We start from the raw sequence: 19,246 nt of genomic DNA on the forward strand, positions 1-19,246 counted from the left end.
TTCTGCTGCATGTAAATTACATTTTCAAATGAGGGGGAAAGAAAAGGATGAATGTGACATATGTCCCCCTGGAAGGGACACAGGAAATGAGCCCCATGACTTCTTGTGGAAAAGGAAATGTGGATGAAGTAGAGGGTGGGTAGCGGCATACTCACATATAAGCACAAGTTGATTTTTCATTTTTCCTATGTATGGGTACACCCTTCTGAAATTGCCAACTATTTAAAAATACATTTTTTAGTATAATTGAATCACTTTGCTGGACACTTGAAACTAACACAACACTGTAAATTAACAATACTTCAATAAAAATTTAAAAATAAAAGTACATTAAAAAAAACTCTGCTAGATGATTAAGAAAGGGTTTTGATCCATTGTATCATTCTACTCCCAAATATTCCGCTAGTGACTGTCAGAATAGCTGACAGACATCTGAGAGAGCTTTACAAAGTTTTCTCTTAGGATCTTTTTTTTTTTTTTTTTTTTTGCCTTAGTACAAAATCAACAATCAAAGTAACTGACTACCAAGTGTTTTCCAAGATTGGAATCTGGACTAGGAACAGGAAGTAATATTATTGAGGACAGGCAACACTGGGACAAGGGATGCAATTTATTTAATAGATTGTGGATTCAAATATTGCATCAGCGTTAATGTCCTGATTTTAAACATTGTACCACGGTTGTGTAAGAGCGTTTTCTTGTTCTTAGAATATAATCCCCAAGGAATTAAAGGCAAAGGAACACTGCACCTGCCTGCCTCTGACTCTCGGTTGATTCAGGGAGGGGTAATCTCTCTCTGTTTATATATATATATATATATATATATAATTTATTTATATATATATATAAATCCACGAGACAGATAATAAAATCAAAGAAGTAAAACTAGTGAAGTTGGTACAATTCTTGAGACTTTTCTGTCAACTTGTAAACTACATCAAATTAAAAGTTACCGATTTATATCCAAGTAAGGTTAAAAGCTGAAATAGTGGGACAAAAACCGAGAGGTAAATGACATACTTATAAAAATACAGCCACTTTTGGTTTCTTTGCCTTTTTAAGTTCAAATCGACTTGGTTTTTCTCATATGGTAAAAACAAAACTTAAAAAAAAAACCCACTATTAAATTTTTCCATATCACATCATATGTTAATAGCATTTTGCTACATTGCCCTCCTTCCCAAAGCCTGTAGTTAAAAAAAAAAAAAAAAAAAAAAAACTCGATTTATTATTCCAAAAATTACTGCTTTCCAGAAATTTCCAAAGGGAAGAGTGGCGTCATAGACCGGCGGACACATTAACCACAGGGCCCCGTGGCCCTCCCTGAAAGTGTGAATTTTATAAACTCCTTCAAGTCCATCCTATGACTTTCTCCCTCGCGTCCTCCCCAGACTCTGACAGCGGAGGTTCGAGTCTCCGAAGCCCCCGGGCGCGGGCAGCACCTTCTCGGTAAATTCCTCCCTTGGAATCCAGTTGATTTAACGGTGGGATAGGGGGACTGAGTGACTTTTGACAGCTAGGTGGTCAACTGTCCAGACGCCCTTTCAGGTCTGCGTTTCTTGAGAAGCCGCGACCGCAGGAGCTAGCGTTCTTGAAGCAAAGCAGCCCCCCACCCACTAACCCGCTCCACTTTCCTCCTCCGACAATGCCGCCCCCGCCCGCGCGAATATCTTCCCAGATGCGTTTGGAATCGAGTGGCGGAGCTTGTCGCAGAAATACGGCGCCTGCAGAGGAAGGCGGAGCCTCAAGGGGCGGGCGAGGTTGGGGGGGTGGGGGGGGGCTCCCCGCTACGGCAGCCTCAAGATTGGTTGGTTCCAAACAGCTCTGTGTGTGTATGTGTGTGTTCATGAGGGGTGGACCCACGGTGGGAGAAGCCCCGCCCCCCGCAAGCTGGCCGTAGCAGAACAGCACAAAGCCCGAGGTTAGCTCCGCTCCGTGGAATCCGGGCCGGGCGGTGGCGGCAGCCTCAGCGCCGCCCTAGCGCTCAGCCAATGGGCGGGCGTGCTGCTGGGGCCCTGGCCCCGCCCCCCGGGCGCGCGGGGCTCGGCTAGCCCGACTGGCGCTCTGGCTGTGACCGCCGCCGGGCGGTCCGCGCCGGGGGCCCCAGGAAGGGGACCCTTTCGAGGGTGCAAACCTTCCAGGGCAGGCCCGCAGAGGATGGAAGTTTGGAAGAAATTAAAGAAAAGGAGAAACCGAGTGTGCGGACCGCCTCAAGCGGCCGCCGGGTGGCTTGGGCCGCGCGCGGAACTGGGCGTGTGCCCGGGAGGAGATCGGGTCACCGCGTGGCAGGCAGCGCCCGGGGCCGAGGGGAGCCCTGGCCCCAGGCCTCACTTGGGAGGGGCCCAGAGAGGGGCATCGGCTCTCCAGGGTCCAAGAGTAAAATCTGCCAAATTGGGGGCTAGGGGGTGTGGCAAGGAGAGTCCGCACTCTTCTCGGACCCTACCCTCCACGCGCCCAGAATACCAAACACCATGCTCATAAATTACATTCTTAAGAAAACTTACAAGGTTTGTTTTCGGAGTGTCCTCCAACCAATGTTCCCTCTCGCCCCCACATTTGAAGATGTCCACCTATGCTTGCTTGGGCTTCCTCGGTGGCTCAGAATCCTGCAACGCGGGAGACCTGGGTTCAATCCAAGGGCTGGGAAGATCCCCTGGAGGAAGGGCATGGCAACCCACTGGAGTATTCTTGCCTGGAGAATTCCATGGACAGAGGAATGGAAGGCTGGCAGGCTACAGCCCATTGGGTCGCAAAGGGTCAGACATGACTGAGCAGCTAAGCACGCAGCACACCTTTGCTTGCGATTCCTGTAGACCTAAGCGGTGAATGGGCATTCTCTAACGTCCCCCCACCCCCACCCCATTCCACGTGAATACACTTTAAGATGTATATTCCATTCAACCTATATCAGTTAATAAGCTCTTACTAACACTATTATTCGAACAACCACCACCATTATAGATGGAGACACTGAAGCACATAAATGCCAGTTCAGCTAGCAAGCAGCAGGACCCGTTGGAACCCAGGTCTCCCAGGGAGACTGGGACCGGGTGCGGCAGCATGGATACACTGCGGGTTTAATTCATGGTGTTTCTTACTCTGGCCCACCTGGATGTGGGCCCTTCATGGCACTGGGTTGCAGAAAGGGATGGAGACATTATCGCTTCTTTCCTAGGATACACAAAAGAGACAGGCAAGCCACAAGAAAGTGAAAAGTGAAAGTGTTATATAGTCAGTTGTGTCCAACTCTTTGGGACTCTATGGACTGTAGCCCACCAGCCTCCTCTGTCCGTGGGATTCCCCAGGCAAGGATACTGGAGTGGGTTGCCATTCCCTTCTCCAGGGGATCTTCCCGACCCAGGGATCGAACCTGGATCTCCTGCACTGCAGGCAGGCTCTTTAGCTTCTGAGACACCGGGGAAGTCCTGAGAAGGGGAGGTTTATTACTGCATCCCAGTACCATGCACACACAGTAGGTGCACAGAAAAACTCACAGGGAGAAAAAAAAAAAAAAGAGGGAATCAGGTGACTGGCTTTACCCAGCAGGAGAGGGACAGTACGTGCAAATGTGTGAATCATCAGGGCTGCCTTTAAGTATAAAGAGTTCAGAGCTGATGAAGGGCAAAGTACAGAGGAAAAGGTGTGGGACATCGGGCCAGACAGGACGGTTAGGGAGCCGAGGGGCTTGGACTTTGCATCGCGGGAGGAGCCTAAGAAGCCCTCCCGGGCTTCAGCCAGAAAAAGGTACCACCAGATGCACATTCGGGCTTCCCTGGTGGCTCAGATGGTAAAGAAGAATCTGCCTGCCAATGCAGGAGACCTGGGTTCGATCCTTGGGTCGGGAAGATCCCCTGGAGAAGGGAATGGCTACCCACTCCAGTATTCTTGCCTAGAGAATTCCATGGACAGAGGAGCCTGGAGGGCTATAGTCTGTGGGGTTGAGTGACTTTCACTTTCAGATCCACATTCAGGGTCAATATTTTGGCTCTCTGGTAGCTGGATAAAGAAGACAAGAGAGAACAGGGAGAAAGAGGCTGACTTCTGAAGCCATCAGGGGAGGTGGGGTTATCAGGCCTATCAACATGGATAACTCCCAAGTCTCCACTTTGGGCAGGTGCAGAAGACTCACAAGAAGAACTAAGAAAAGAAGCTAGGTACTCAGACATGGACCATCTGGATCTGCGGTGAGTCCAGGATGTCAGGGCTTCTGTACATGATTGACTGTGTCTCCCGTTGCTAACCCGCATCTCAACTCCCCCCCCCCCGCCCCAACCTGCTCCTTAAAACTACTCTTGTTAAAGTGCCTTGTTTGTTATGGATATTTTGGAAAATTCCCCTCATGTATATATGAAATCCATACACATTTTAGGCAATTAACTGTAGCAATGACTTTTTAAAAGTTACTGAGTTTTAGCTTACTGCTTCTTGAGTCAATGTAACTTTTACAGGCTATTTAGAAATTAACAACAAAAGAGCACAACTTATGAGATTCAAGCATAGCTGTTCTTAGGGGCAAATTCAGAACTTTAATTTCTTGTGAAAGAAAATGACTAACTTAAATTCCTGGTGGCTCAGAGGTAAAGAATTCGTCTGCCATGCAGGAGACACAAGTTCAATCCCTGCATTGGGAAGATTCCCCTGGAGAAGGAAATGGCAACCCAGTCCAGTATTCTTGCCTGGGAAATCCTATGGGGTCACAAAAGAGTCAGACACAAACTATCAACTAAACTAAAAACTTAATCTAAATAAGATAAGCACTTAAACGAGTAAATGGTTATTTTAATAATATTCTGCAAGTTATTTATTACCAGAGTTGGCTTTATAATCTTTTCGTGGGTTTTGTTACATTTCCATGTTCTGTCTTTATTTTATTAATATATATTTATTCCTCCCACATATTTTTCCCTTAGTTACACTATAGTCTTCCTGCTAAGATAGCACTGCCCAATTAAACAGTCTTCACTGACAGAAAAGATCTGTATTTGTACTGTGGAATTTGGTAGTCACTAGGGGCTTCCCTCTTGCCTGGAGAATCCCAGGGATGGCGGAGCCCGGTGGGCTGCTGTCTGTGGGGTCACACAGAGTCGGACACGACTGAAGTGACTTAGCAGCATCAGCAGCAGGGGCTTCCCTGGTGGCTGAGACAGTAAAGAATCCGCCTACAATGCAGGAGCCACAGGTTCGATTCCTGGGTCAGGGAGATCCCCTGGAGAAGGGAATGGCAGTCCACTCCAGTATTCTTGCCTAGAGAGTTCCATGGATGGAGGAGCCTGGCCAGCTACAGTCCATGGAGTCGCAAAGAGTCAGACACAACTAAGCAACTGACACTACTATTGCTAGTCATGTGTAGCCACCAAGTGCTGGAAACCAACTGATGTGACCGTGAATTAATTTTGCTGTGGCTAATGGCTACCCTATTGCACAGTGCAGCTCTAAAAGATCCAGTTTTGAAATTGTCAGTTCTGTTTGTTTCCTAATCACTGAGTCCCCACTAATTTATTATTTCCTTCTTCCTGTGTAGATTTGTTTCATTATTCATTGTCTCGTTTCTCTGATTTCTCTATTTAATCATTTAAGTCTGTATTCACATCTCCTCTGTCTTCTAAAACATCTATCCTTGCAGTGCTGAGTTCTGCCTTTGACCAAAGTTAGAAGAGTTGTGTATTGTTTTTAATTATCACGTGGTAGGAGCTTGTCTTGAATGTTTGTTTGGTTAAGCTTTTAAAAATTAATTTCCAGTTATGTTTACTTACAGCCAGAGATTAGACAGTTCAATGTCTGCTTTTTGGAAAGTATTGGGGTTTTTTTCCCCTTGAGATTTAACAGATGATTGGTTTTGCTAAATATTCCAAGAGCACTTTAAAATGTGTATTGTTTGCAGAATACAAAGTCCAGCCCATATCTGTTACCATGATCTTATTAACCATATTATTCAAACTCCTTGTTGCTTAATTGAGGTTTATCTACATGATCAAGGCTCTGTTTGTATCTCCCCTGAGGTTTCTTAATTCTCCTATTTCCTGCAATTTGTTCTCTGAAGTTGGTTCTATGCATACCTGACCTTCATTTAAAGATTGTCCCTTCACTTAATGCAAAACCTCTCTCCTTTCCTTGATAATGTCTGCTGCCTTGAATTCCATGCATATTTTTCTCGTTGATATTTGCCCACATGTTTACATTTTCTGTGTCATTTTTTGGATTAGGTATAACCATTTTTCTTTTTTTTAAAAATCAAAGTAGAGTTAATTTACAATGTTGCGCTAATTGTTGCTGTCGTTCAGTCGTTAAGTCATGTCTGACTCTTTTCAACCCCATGGACTGCAGCATGCCAGGCTTCCCTGTCCTTCACTGTCTCCCCAAGTTTGCCTGTCCATTGAGTCTTGTCCATTGAGTCCATGATGCCATCCAGCCATCTCATCCTCTGTCGCCCCCTTCTCCTCTTGCCCTTAATCTTTCCCAGCATTGGGATCTTGTATAACCATTTTCTAGTGGGGAGAGGTGAGAGAGAGAACCATAGCATCCATGGGAACAACAGAGTGGGAATGAGAAATGTCAGAGTCTGAAATCTGTCACCATGGAAGGTCTGAATTGCAAGGAGGGTTTCCCTGGGGACAGTCTCAACTATAAAAAGGTCCATTCATATGACTGATGGCTTCCCAGTAACAAGAACACGGTGGTCTTGAATAATGTACAGGTCACCAGAAGCCAGTTTCCCGGGAGCTGCTACACCCACGGGCTGGCAGAGTCTAAGCAGAGTGACAGGGAACAGATAAAATATCCTCAACTCCTGAAGGACGAGAGTAAACAGGAGAACGTCCTGCCTTTCTGTGGAGACACCGTGAAATGGAATCATTCGTCAGAATGAAAAAACACCTATTTGAAATTCCATCGTGACCAAAGAGACACCACACTCGACTCATTTCCTTATTGAGTTGGTTCTTGAAGCCAGCCTGGCTGCTTTCTTTTTCCATCTAGAAGAAACGAGAAGCTCCATGTGGCGTGTCCATTCCAGGAGCCCAGCAGGTATTCCTGGGCGCCCCCTCCCCCGCCCCCCATGCATAAACTTCAGGCACGGCCCTTCTATTACAAAAAGATGGAGTTCTCCAATGCGGATTGGGGGGCACCCATTTCCAGCCCATGTTTATTTTGACTTATGAAAAGAATGTGTTTGTCCCTTTGCCATTGGACCCTCAGACTTTACTGGCTCTTTGGATCCACTTTGCAGCCCTCCGTCTACCTCAGTAAACACTTTGTACACCTGGAACTTCCTGACTCTGCTTCTGTTTATGCTGCCAAGCCCTGGCACACACTTGGGAGAAACGCATGAAGGAAATTAAAGCTGTGTAAATGCTTGTCTGACTCGGTGGACGGGAGTTTGAGCAAACTCCGGGAGATGGTGATGGACAGGGAAGCCTGGCATGCTGCAGTCCATGGGGTCACAAAGAGTCAGACACGACTGAGCGACTGAACAACAACAGCAAAATGCTTGTCCATATGACTGGATGCAAGGTATCGTCTAAGACCATTCTAAGAAAGATGAGTAGCATTTCCGCTCTCAAACGAAGTCCCCTTTTGGGGAGAAAGCTCATTGATAAGAAGTCTCTTTTACATGCACACAGGACCATGGAGGAATTTTCTTTCCCCACCAGGATCAACAGTAGCCACACCCTCGCTCTCCAGCCAGTATTTACTCACAGGTAGATTGTTTTCCGCACCCTGGAGATGTCCTAGAAAACCCTTTGACCTTTACAGACAGGCTCTCTGACTACCAATTCTTAGTTTCTTAATTAAAAAGTTGACTAGGGAGCAACACCCACCGTGTTGCCAATCCTATCACCATCTTCCTTCTAGGTCCCTGGATCTCAGCTTTGAGCTCCTACAGAGAGGCAGGCAGCATCCGGAGCTCTGAACACCAGACTGTGAATAGAACACACACAGTTCCACCGCCTCCTGGGGAGACAGACAGAAATCAGTGCACCAGCACAAGAACGTCTAGTTACAAATCAAGAACATTTTGTAACAAATTGTGCTGATATTCCAAGCAAGTTCATGGGGGGAGGGGGGGCGGTGCTGGAACACGCCTAACCTGTTAATTTCCTCAGATTATTCTGCAAAAACTAAAGTGTTTTCTTTCTTGCACTGAACAGCCAGAGAGCCAAATGCCTTCTGGCTGAGCCTTCTGCCTTGCCTTAGTCTTTCCAGTTCTCCCTTCTCCATCTTTGTCGAGTGATCAAGCTGATAGACAGATGGACCGTCCACCAAGCACCCTGGTCCCTCAACCTCCAGGCCTGGGATGGGGAAGGTGTGATGTGCTCAGATTGTCTCAATCTGGTCTCTCAAGGCTCTTCCATCAGAGCTGGGATCGACAGCTTCACATCACCCTGCATGTGGAGCACAACGAAGCATGGAGTCAGGCAGACCTGGGTTTGGAGCGGAAGCAGCCACTTCCTGGTCACGTGACTCCATTTTCTGTGCTTTGGTCCCACCATGCATACACAGGACAGTCATAGGACCTTGGGCTCTCTTGAGCATCAGACAGGATAATACATGAAGTGTGCTTGGCCCAGCAACTGGTCCCTTGGAGGGTATTCAAAGGTGTCATCAGCACTAGCCACAATTCAGCAACAATTTCAGGTATGTGGTCACTCAGTCTCCTTTGTAAAATAGCTGTAACAATCTCAGACATGGGAAGGGGGAGGGGCATTGGAGGGATTCAGTTCAGTTCAGTTGCTCAGTCATGTCCGACTCTTTGCAACCCCATGAACCGCAGCACGCCAGGACTCCCTGTCCATCACCAACTCCCAGAGTCCACCCAAACCCATGTCCATCGAGTCAATGATGCCATCCAACCATCTCATCCTCTGTCATCCCCTTCTCCTCCTGCCCTCAGTCTTTCCCAGCATCAGGGTCTTTTCCAGTGAGTCAGCTCTCTGCATCAGGTGGCCAAAGTATTGGAGTTTCAGCTTCAACATCAGTCCTTCCAATGAACACCCAGGACTGATCTCCTTTAGGGTGGACTGGTTGGATCTCCTTGCAGTCCCAGGGACTCTCAAGAGTCTTCTCCAACACCACAGTTCAAAAGCATCAATTCTTCGGCGCTCAGCTTGGATGGATTAAGTAACCACATTTTTTATTGTTTATTTATTTATGTGACTGGGTGTTAGTTGTGTCACAAGGGGTCTTTAGTTTTGGCCCTGAAACTCTTATATCGTGTGTGGGCTCGAACCCAGGCCCCCTATATTGAGAGCCCAGAGTCTTAGTCACTAGACCACTAGGGAAGTTCCCAAAGTGATCAAATTTAAAGCCCCCAGAACATTTGTCTCCTCCCCCTTGAGGTGTTCTTGGGGAAACTGTGTTCATCATCATGTTTGCATGTTGCTCCTCAAATCTGCCAGGTATGGGGGGAGGGACAGATTGGGACTTAGTATCACTGTTGATCTTGACTGATGGTTGACCCTGCAAATACAGCTTGTCACCGTGCTCCATCCAATTCAACAAGTGCAAATGCATACATACCTGCTCTTCGCCAGGCAGCCCCAGGTCAGGCATGGGAGGTAGCAAGGAATGGGCTGTCCCTGCCCTCCTGGAGCCCCATAGCTGAACTCAGAAAGGTCTCAGCTGAACACCTTTACATGTCCATACAGATCCAAACCCACAATTTCTGCACATTCCCATCAACCCCACACTGACCTCTTCCTCCAAAGGAAATAGACTAAAATAATTGTCCAGGGCTCGAAATAAAATATTACTCAGCCACAAAAAAAGAAAAGAAAAGAAATTGTGCCATTTGCAGAGACATGGATGGACCTAGAGACTGTCATACAGAATGAAGTAAGTCATTAGAAGAAAAACAAATACCGTATATTAACACATATATGTGGAATCCGGAAAAATGGTACAGAGAATCTATTTGTGAAGCAGAAATAGAGACACAGACATAGAGAACAAACATATGAGTGTCAAGTTGGGAAGGGGAGAGTGGGATGAATTGGAAAATTGGGACCGACATACATACATTATTGATACTATGTTGTTATTATTCAATCCCTAACTCCTATCTGACTCTTTGTGACGCCATGGACTGAAGCACGCCAGGCTCCTCTGTCTCCTCTGCTATCTGCCGGAGTTTGCTCAAATTCAGGTTCACTGAGTTGTGATGCTATTTAAGCATCTCATCCTCTGCTAACCCTTTCTTCTTTTGCCTTCAATCTTTCCCAGCATCAGGGTCTTTTCTAATGAGTCAGCTCTTCATATCAGGTGGCCAGCGTATTGGAGTTGCAGATACTAGGCATAAAGCAGATCACTAATGAGGGCCTATTGTATAGCCCAGGGAACTCTGCTCAGTGCTCTGGGTGACCTACATGGGAAGGAGATCCAAGAAAAGAGGGGATATATGGAAATGTGTAGCTGATTCACTGTGCTATACGGCATTGTAAAGCAACTATACTCCAATAAAAATAATAATAATAGAGAAAACACTCCCTATGCTCTTTCTAAAGCCCAGCTCCATCGTAAAATAACTGCACTTCCCAGTGATATCTCGATGGCCTCTGAAACCACTTGGAAGTTTCTAAAAAGGCTTACCCACAGTAGCAGAACACTAGGGCTTGAAAGGGAAAACACGGGATGCCCAATTTTCCTCTCAGAAATCAAGATTTAATAGCCTCCTAAGGAAACCATAATTGGAGGGCAATGGGATGCATTCCTCCCCAAGGCCTGTGATTATGGAACGCCGGGAAAGGTTGAGAATTTGGGCCACGAGCAACTTCGGGCTCAAACTAAGACGAATCTGACCCAACACAAGAAGTATAGCTTAGTCACTTCACGTACACACACAGACACCAAAAGAAAGCTGGATGGGGGGCCTGGAGCTTGCAAAGAAAGAAATTCTCATGCAGAGGATCAAAGCTGAACTAAAGCACAGGTCTACCAGTTATGGGTCCTCACCCTCTGCTAAGGAAAAGAGCGTTGCAAGGAGTTGGGCCTTGAACGTGGAAAGGGATTTATGATGAAGACCTGCCTCCACCCTCTTCCTGCCCTTACACACCCTAGAAAACCACCACCGTGTTTGGCTCGCAAACTTTTGCTTCTTGGGACTGATCTAAGGTAAAGACAACACACCCCACCTCTGAGACATTGCTGATCCTGGCCATGTGAAGCTAGTGTAGCTGCCAGGAAGAACTGTGCACTTGACCTTCTTGGGTTTACTCCTCACCCCTGCTCCCACCTCACCTTGACTTTCCCACTTTGAAATCTCAAGATCAAAAGTGCACCTTTGTGCTCAAATAGACATCCCCCCAACACAGCCTGAATTTCCTTCCTATCTGTTTCCTTGGCAATCCTCATCCCCAGTTGCCCATTATTCACAGAGTTCCACAGGATGCAAAGATAAAATGTAGTGCATTTTTTCATTTTGGGGGGGCGGGGAGCCGACCTTGGAAAATTAAACAGCCGATATCCAAATAGAAACTTTGTATTCAAATTAGGGGGACACACACACACACACACACACACATATGCATATTCACAAACGTCTTACCCTTGACCAGCTTTGGAAGACAAGTCTCAAATGTATGAAAAACTAAGGGTCAGAGCCATGGAAATGGTGGTGGGTGGGAGGCAAGATAAATGCTGGCCCACTGGTGCCAGAGACAGCCACCCCTCCCAGAGCAAGGCAGAGGAGGCAGCTGCCAAGCTGAGGGAGGGTGGTCTAACAGAGGGATGGGAGACAAATGGTCTTTATATCCCACTTGGGATTCTATCAATATTTAGGGCTGGGCATGCCAGTGGTTAGAAACTAGGCCATCGAGTAAGATCCAAGGTAGGTTCTGTGGCTCCCAGGCTCCAAGCTCTTGGGTAACTGTCTTAGCCTCTCCAAGCTTTGGTTTCCCCTTTAGAACTGATAAAATGGAAGATCCCTAGGCACTCACTTTATAGAGTTGCTATGAGGTCCATTCTGTGCCTCAGTCATGGCACAGAAAAAACAAGCAATAAAAACCTGTTCCAGGACAGAATAGAAAGCCCAGAGATAAATCCACGAACCTATGGACACCTTATCTTTGACAAAGGAGGCAAGGATATACAATGGAAAAAAGACAACCTCTTTAACAAGTGGTGCTGGGAAAGCTGGTCAACCACTTGTAAAAGAATGAAACTAGAACACTTTCTAACACCATACACAAAAATAAACTCAAAATGGATTAAAGATCTAAATGTAAGACCAGAAACTATAAAACTCCTAGAGGAGAACATAGGCAAAACACTCTCCGACATAAACCACAGCAAGATCCTCTATGACCCACCTCCCAGAATATTGGAAATAAAAGCAAAACTAAACAAATGGGACCTAATGAAACTTAAAAGCTTTTGCACAACAAAGGAAACTATAAGTAAGGTGAAAAGACAGCCCTCAGATTGGGAGAAAATAATAGCAAATGAAGAAACAGACAAAGGATTAATCTCAAAAATATACAAGCAACTCTTGAAGCTCAATTCCAGAAAAATAAATGACCCAATCAAAAAATGGGCCAAAGAACTAAACAGACATTTCTCCAAAGAAGACATACAGATGGCTAACAAACACATGAAAAGATGCTCAACATCACTCATTATCAGAGAAATGCAAATCAAAACCACAATGAGGTACCATTACACGCCAGTCAGGATGGCTGCTATCCAAAAGTCTACAAGCAATAAATGCTGGAGAGGGTGTGGAGAAAAGGGAACCCTCTTACACTGTTGGTGGGAATGCAAACTAGTACAGCCGCTATGGAAAACAGTGTGGAGATTTCTTAAAAAACTGGAAATAGAACTGCCATATGACCCAGCAATCCCACTTCTGGGCATATACACTGAGGAAACCAGATCTGAAAGAGACACATGCACCCCAATGTTCATCGCAGCACTGTTTATAATAGCCAGGACATGGAAGCAACCTAGATGCCCATCAGCAGATGAATGGATAAGGAAGCTGTGGTACATATACACCATGGAATATTACTCAGCCATTAAAAAGAATTCATTTGAACCAGTCCTAATGAGATGGATGAAACTGGAGCCCACTATACAGAGTGAAGTAAGCCAGAAAGATAAAGAACATTACAGCATACTAACACATATATATGGAATTTAGAAAGATGGTAACGATAACCCTATATGCAAAACAGAAAAAGAGACACAGAAGTACAGAACAGACTTTTGAACTCTGTGGGAGAAGCTGAGGGTGGGATGTTTCGAAAGAACAGCGTGTGGAGAAGGAAATGGCAACCCACTTCAATATTCCTGCCTGGAAAATCCCATGGACAGGGGAGCCTGGCGGGCTATAGTTCATGGGCCACAAAGAGTCAGATGCAACTGAGCAACTGAGCACACAGACACTTTGAAAAGACCAACAAATTAAACCTCAAATAAAGGTAAAGGAAGAAAACGAATGTAGGGCAGGTAAAAAATAAAATAGAAAACAAATGTGCAACAGAGAAAAATCAACCAAGCCTAAATGATGACTTTTGAGTGGGGAGATTAAATATATAAAGCCTTAGCTAGACTGATAAAAGGTGAGAGAGAGGGAAGGCACACAAATTACAGTATCAGGAATGAAAAGGTGGATACCACTTGTAAAATATAATAATGGATATTATGAACAACCCAATAACAATTTATATGAAACGAACAAGTTACTGAAACAGAACTTAGCAAATCTGACACTAGAAGAAACAAAAATCCAAATGGTCCAGTATTTACTAAAGAAATTGAATCTACAATTTAAAATCCTCTTTCCTCTTATCAAATAACTTCAGATCCCAGTGGATTCCCAATTGAATTCTTCCAAACAGTTATGCAAAAACAAAATCAAACAACAACAACAAAACACCAGCACTACCCAAAATCTTTCAGGGAACATAAAAGAAGATACACTTCCCAACTCACTTTAAATGGCCACCATGACCTTGATACCCAAACCTGAACTTGATGTTATATGAATACAAAATATAAGGCAAGTCACTTTGAAACAGTTTACAAAGAAACAATAAAAAAACTGTCAAATCAGTTTATATATAAAAATTATATGTCACAATTCAGTTGCATTTAGTCCAGAATGCAAGGCTGGTTTAATATTCAAAAATCAATCACAGAACTGAACACTGACACCACACACATATCAAGAAGGTGTGAACTCAGAGAACTCAAACAGTGGCTCTGTGTCAACCTAGAGGGGTGGGATGGGGAGGGAGATGGGAGGGAGGTTCAAGAGAGAGGGGACATATGTACACCTATGGCTGATTCATGTTGATATTTGACAGAAAACAACAAAATGCTGTAAAGCAATTATCCTTCAATTAAAAAGTAAATAAATTTAAAAAAAAAAAAAAAAAAAAAGAACAGCGTGTATATTATCTATGGTGAAACAGATCACCAGCCCAGGTGGGATGCATGAGACAAGTGCTCGGGTCTGGTGCACTGGGAAGACACAGAGGAATCGGGTGGAGAGAGAGGTGGGAGGGGGGATCGGGATGGGGAATACGGGTAACTCTATGGCTGATTCATATCAATGTATGACAAAACCCACTGAAAAAAATAAATAAATAAATAAAGGGGAAAAAAAAAAAAAAACCTGTTCCAGGGAATTCCCTGGTTGGTCTAATGGTTGGAACTCTGCACTTTCACCACCAAGGGTCCAAGTTCAATCCCTGGTCAGAGAAGTAAGATCCTACAAGCTGCCCAGCACAGACAGAAAAAAGAAATTATATTCCCTCAAAATCCCCAGGCAACCTCAGGGCCTTTGCACATGCTGTTCTGAGCATCTAGAATTCACTCTGCTCCCCAGGACTCCCATGACAGCTTCCCCTTCCTCCTACTGGTCTAAAGCTCAAAGCTTAGTCTCAGACTTCTTTATTCTAAAGAATAAAGAGGTTCCGTTCCCCAACCTCTATATTCTAAAGGATACGCCTCTCAGCTCACCCCATCTTGTCACCCCAACATAATTCCTTCCAGGACGTACTGCCACCTGAAATTATAATACCATGTCCATCTCTCTGTGGATGTGTTTACTACCACCAGATCCATGGGAGTGTGGGCTGTAGGAGAGCAGGTACTTTGCATTTCTGAATTCACTGCCAGACCCCAAAGCCCTGCACAGATGACGCACTGCACAAACAGTAGCTGCTGCTGCTAACGATGTCCTCATGTGGGCTAAGTGTTCTGCCAGCCCACAGGAAACATGGGAGCCAGTCACAGACCTGGAGGTGACAAAACTGAGCTCTCCTCGGCCATGGGCTGGGCCATCGGGTGATGCCACATCATGACTTGTTGTCACTAGTATCTGAGAAGCGAAGGGTAGCTCCTTCTGTGCCAGAGTGACACAAGCGTTCCTAAAACTCACCACACTTATGGGAAAAACGAGGTTAGGACCAGAGCGGGCAAGGACATCATCAATGACACATAAGAAAACAGGAATCTAATTTTTTTAAAAAAAAAAAAGAGAGTAACAGTTTTACACATGTTAAGAAATACACAACCAGGCTTCCCTGCTGGTCTAGTGATTAAGAATCCATCTGCCAATGCAAGGGATGAGTCTGATCCCTGGTCTGGGAAGATCCCACATGCCAGGGAACAAGCAAGTCCATGTACCACAATTACTGAGTCCTCTCTGTAGAGCCCATGAACTACAACTACTGAAGCCTGCACATGCCCTAGACCCCACGATCTTCACACTGCACTGAAGACCCAGCAGAGCCAAAAATAAATCAATATATCTTTTTTTAGAAAAGCAAAGAAATACACAACCACAGCAAGATATAAGACGCTTAACCTTGAAAGGGCCCGAAGTTTACTTGTGCAGAAGTGGGTGTTGGAGGTTTGTAGCCTGCGTTGTTCAGTTGCTAAGTTGCGTCCAACTCTTTGTGACCCCATGGACTGCAGCACACCAGGCTTCCCTGTCCTTCACCATCTCCCAGCGCTTGCTCAAACTCATGTCTACTGAGTCAGTGATGCCATCCAACAATCTCATCCTCTGTCACCCCTTTCTCCTCCTGCCTTCAATCTTTCCCATTATCAGGGTCTTTTCCAGTGAGTCAGCTCTTTGCATCAGGCGGCCAATGAGTGATGGTGAAAGATGTAGGGTTGCCTGAAATTGGATGCCAAGTCAGAACCTCAGATGCGATCAGTGGTGGCTCATAACCCAAGAAGGGCAACGAGGGAGCTGGTGGATGTCTGAGGTGCGTGCTTGAGTTTTGTGTCAGCTGGATGCAGTTTTCAGAGTCCAGCTCCTCTAGTGTTTCTCGGAGACAAGATGGCACAGAAGCAAACTCAAAACCTGCAATGTGGACTTCCCTGATGGTCCAGTGGTTGAGTCCGCCTGCCAATGCAGGAGTCACAGGTTCAATCCTTGATCCAGGAAGATCCCACATGCTGAAGAGCAGCTAAGCCTGTGGACCACAACTATGAACCTGTGCTCTAGAGCCTAGGAACCACAACTACTGAAGCCCACGTGCCCTAGAGCCTGTGCTCCACAACAAGCAAAACCACTGCAATGAGAAGCCTGTGCACCGCAACTAGAGAGCAGATCACACACACCAGTGAAGACCCACACAACCAAAATAAATAAATAAAAATAAAATTTAAAAAAATCTTCAGTGTGCTCAATTCGGTCCCTTAAATTGTGTTAAGAGTGAATTCAAGTCTTCACATGGAGCCTTAGAGCAAGGCTGACTGTACAATCTTGGAAGCAGCTCAGACCAGGAGAGAGCGTGGATGGGAATGTGATCCACCTGGAGCTCAGATGCATGGCCCACCCGAGATCCGTGTGGTCTCAGCACCAGCCTGGCATCGCCTTCATAGTTAAGGCTTAATTCAAGCACACTGTGCAGAGAGCAATGAATGTGCAACACACCTCACCTGAGATGTGTGCAGAGGCCGGGCGTTCATTTGGCGTCTCTGGCTTCCACTCTTAAATGCATGAAAATGTTGACTCTGCAGAAGTATATTTGATGCCATGAAAGAGCCATGTGGATTTGAGGATAAAAATGAATAACTCCAGGTTAAGATACAGAAAGTCCTAACCCTCTGCTTTGAATACAACTTCCCTTGCACTCCTCCAGTCCAAGAGCAAGGGCTCGGGATGCTGGGAGCAGTCCCAAACAAAACCCTACACTGCTCACGTGTACCTGGACAAAACTGTAATTCAAAAAGATACACGCACACGAATGTTCACTGCAACACTCTTTACAATAGCCAGGTCACGAAAACAACCTAAATGTCCACCAACAGAGAAATGGATAAAGAAGGTGTAGTACATATATGCGATGGAATATTACTCAGCCACGAAAAGGGATGAAATAATGCCATTTGCAACAACATGTATGGACCTCGAGATGATCATACTAAGTGAAGTAAGTCAGACAGAGAAAGACAGATACCATATGATATCATGTATATGTGGAATCTAAACTATGGCACAAATAAACCTACCTACAAAACAGAAACAGACTCAGACATAGATAACAGCCTTGTGGTTGCCATGGGGGAGGGGAGTAGGGGAGGGAAGGTCTGGAAGTTTGGGATAAGCAGACAAAAACTGATATGGATAAACAACAAGGCCCTATTGTACAGCACAGGGAACTATATTCAATATCCTGTGATAAACCATCATGGAAAAGAATACCTTTTTAAAAAAGGAATATATGTGCATAACTGAGTCACTGTGCTATAAAGCAGAGTTGGACACAATATGGTAAATCAACTGCATTTCAATTTAAAATTTTTTTAAAATCCTGTGCCTTTCAAGGCTGAGGACACTCAGCAGCTTCACCATTGATAATAACAAAGATCTGGAAATGATTGTGAGTTTGATAAGCATGTTACCAATGACTGTGGGCACATAAGAAAAAGATTCAGATGACTTCCAGGAAATGTTATTAAGGGAGAAAGCCGAGGCACAGAGCAACAGAGAAAGTGTCTTTGTGTCAAAGACGGGCAGGCAGGTGTGTGTGACATTCAAACATGTGTACACATCCAATTCCTTTCTGGGGTGAACAAGAAACTCAGACTGGTGGTTGCCTCTGGGGAGAGAGTGGACATGGACATTTACTTTTCCTTGTAAATCTCTTTAAAATGGTCTTAACCGTTGTATATATGATACTCTTTAAAAAATAGGTTGAATGGGGATTTCTCTGGTGGCCCAGTGGTTAAGAATCCACCTTCCAATGCAAAGGGTATGCATTCAATCCCAGGTTGAAGAACTAAGATCCTACATGCCTCAGGGCAATTAAGCCTGCCTGTCAGAAACTATGGGCTTCCCAGGTAAGTGCTAGTGGTAAAGAACCCACCTGCCAATGCAAGAGACTTAAGAGATGCAGGTTTGATCCCTGAATTGGGAAGATCCCCTGGAGGAAGGCATGGCAACCCACTCCAGTGTTCTTGCCTGGAGTAGCCCATGGACAGAGGAGTATGATGGGCTACAGTCAATAGGGTCTCAAAGAGTCAGACATGACTGAAGTTACTTAGCATGCACGTGTGGCACAAACTACAGAGCCCACGCACTGTGGAGCCCGAGATCTGCATCTAGAGAGAAGCCTGCACACTGCATCAAAGATCTCACGTGCCATAACTAAGACCTGATGCAGCCAAAAATAAATAAATATTAAAAACAGGTTGAATGGAGGGAAAGAGAAGGGATAACAGAAGGAGAGGGGATTAAGAGGTACAAAGTATTGTGTATAAAATAAGATAGCAGGAGAATTCTCTGGCAGTCCAGTAGTGAGGACTCCACGCTTTGACTGCTTGGGCCCGGGTTTGAATCCTAGTTGGGAAACTAAGATCCCGAAGGCCAAGTACTGCGGCCAAAAACAAAAAACAATAAAACACCTTTAAATTAAGACACAAAGATATCTTATATATCAAGGCTTCCCTGGTAGCTCAAACAGAAAAGAATATGGCTGCAATGCAGAAGATCTGGGTTTGATCCCTTGGTCAGGAAGATCCCCTGGAGGAGGGCATGGCAACCCACTCCAATATTCTTGCCTGGAGAATCCCATGGACAGGGGAGCCTGGCAGGCTACAGTCCATGGGTTCACAAAGAGTTGGACATGACTGAGTGACTAACACTCACCCATATATATCACGGGAAATATAGCCAATATTTTACAATAACTCTAAATGAAGTACAACTTTTAAAAATTGTGAATTATGATATTGTACACCATTTGTTGTTGTTCAGTTGCTCAGTCGTGTTGGACTCTTTGGAACCCCA

The 19,246-nt window shown here is 45.2% G+C and overlaps 1 protein-coding gene and 1 long non-coding RNA gene across 7 annotated transcripts in view; one reads left to right on the forward strand and one right to left on the reverse strand.

Annotated features, from left to right (window-relative positions):
- The window catches only part of INSR (insulin receptor), a 142,183-nt gene that overhangs the window by 61,771 nt on the left and 61,166 nt on the right, over positions 1-19,246 (reverse strand). The gene's annotated exons all lie outside the window — the stretch shown is intronic.
- On the forward strand, positions 3,635-7,241 carry LOC133061988 (uncharacterized). The gene is made up of 3 exons (XR_009694073.1): positions 3,635-3,744; positions 4,115-4,184; positions 6,695-7,241. It is a non-coding gene; the product is annotated as an uncharacterized LOC133061988 (long non-coding RNA).

Source organism: Dama dama, chromosome 9, assembly GCF_033118175.1.
Source record: "Dama dama isolate Ldn47 chromosome 9, ASM3311817v1, whole genome shotgun sequence".
Taxonomy (NCBI): domain Eukaryota; kingdom Metazoa; phylum Chordata; class Mammalia; order Artiodactyla; family Cervidae; genus Dama; species Dama dama.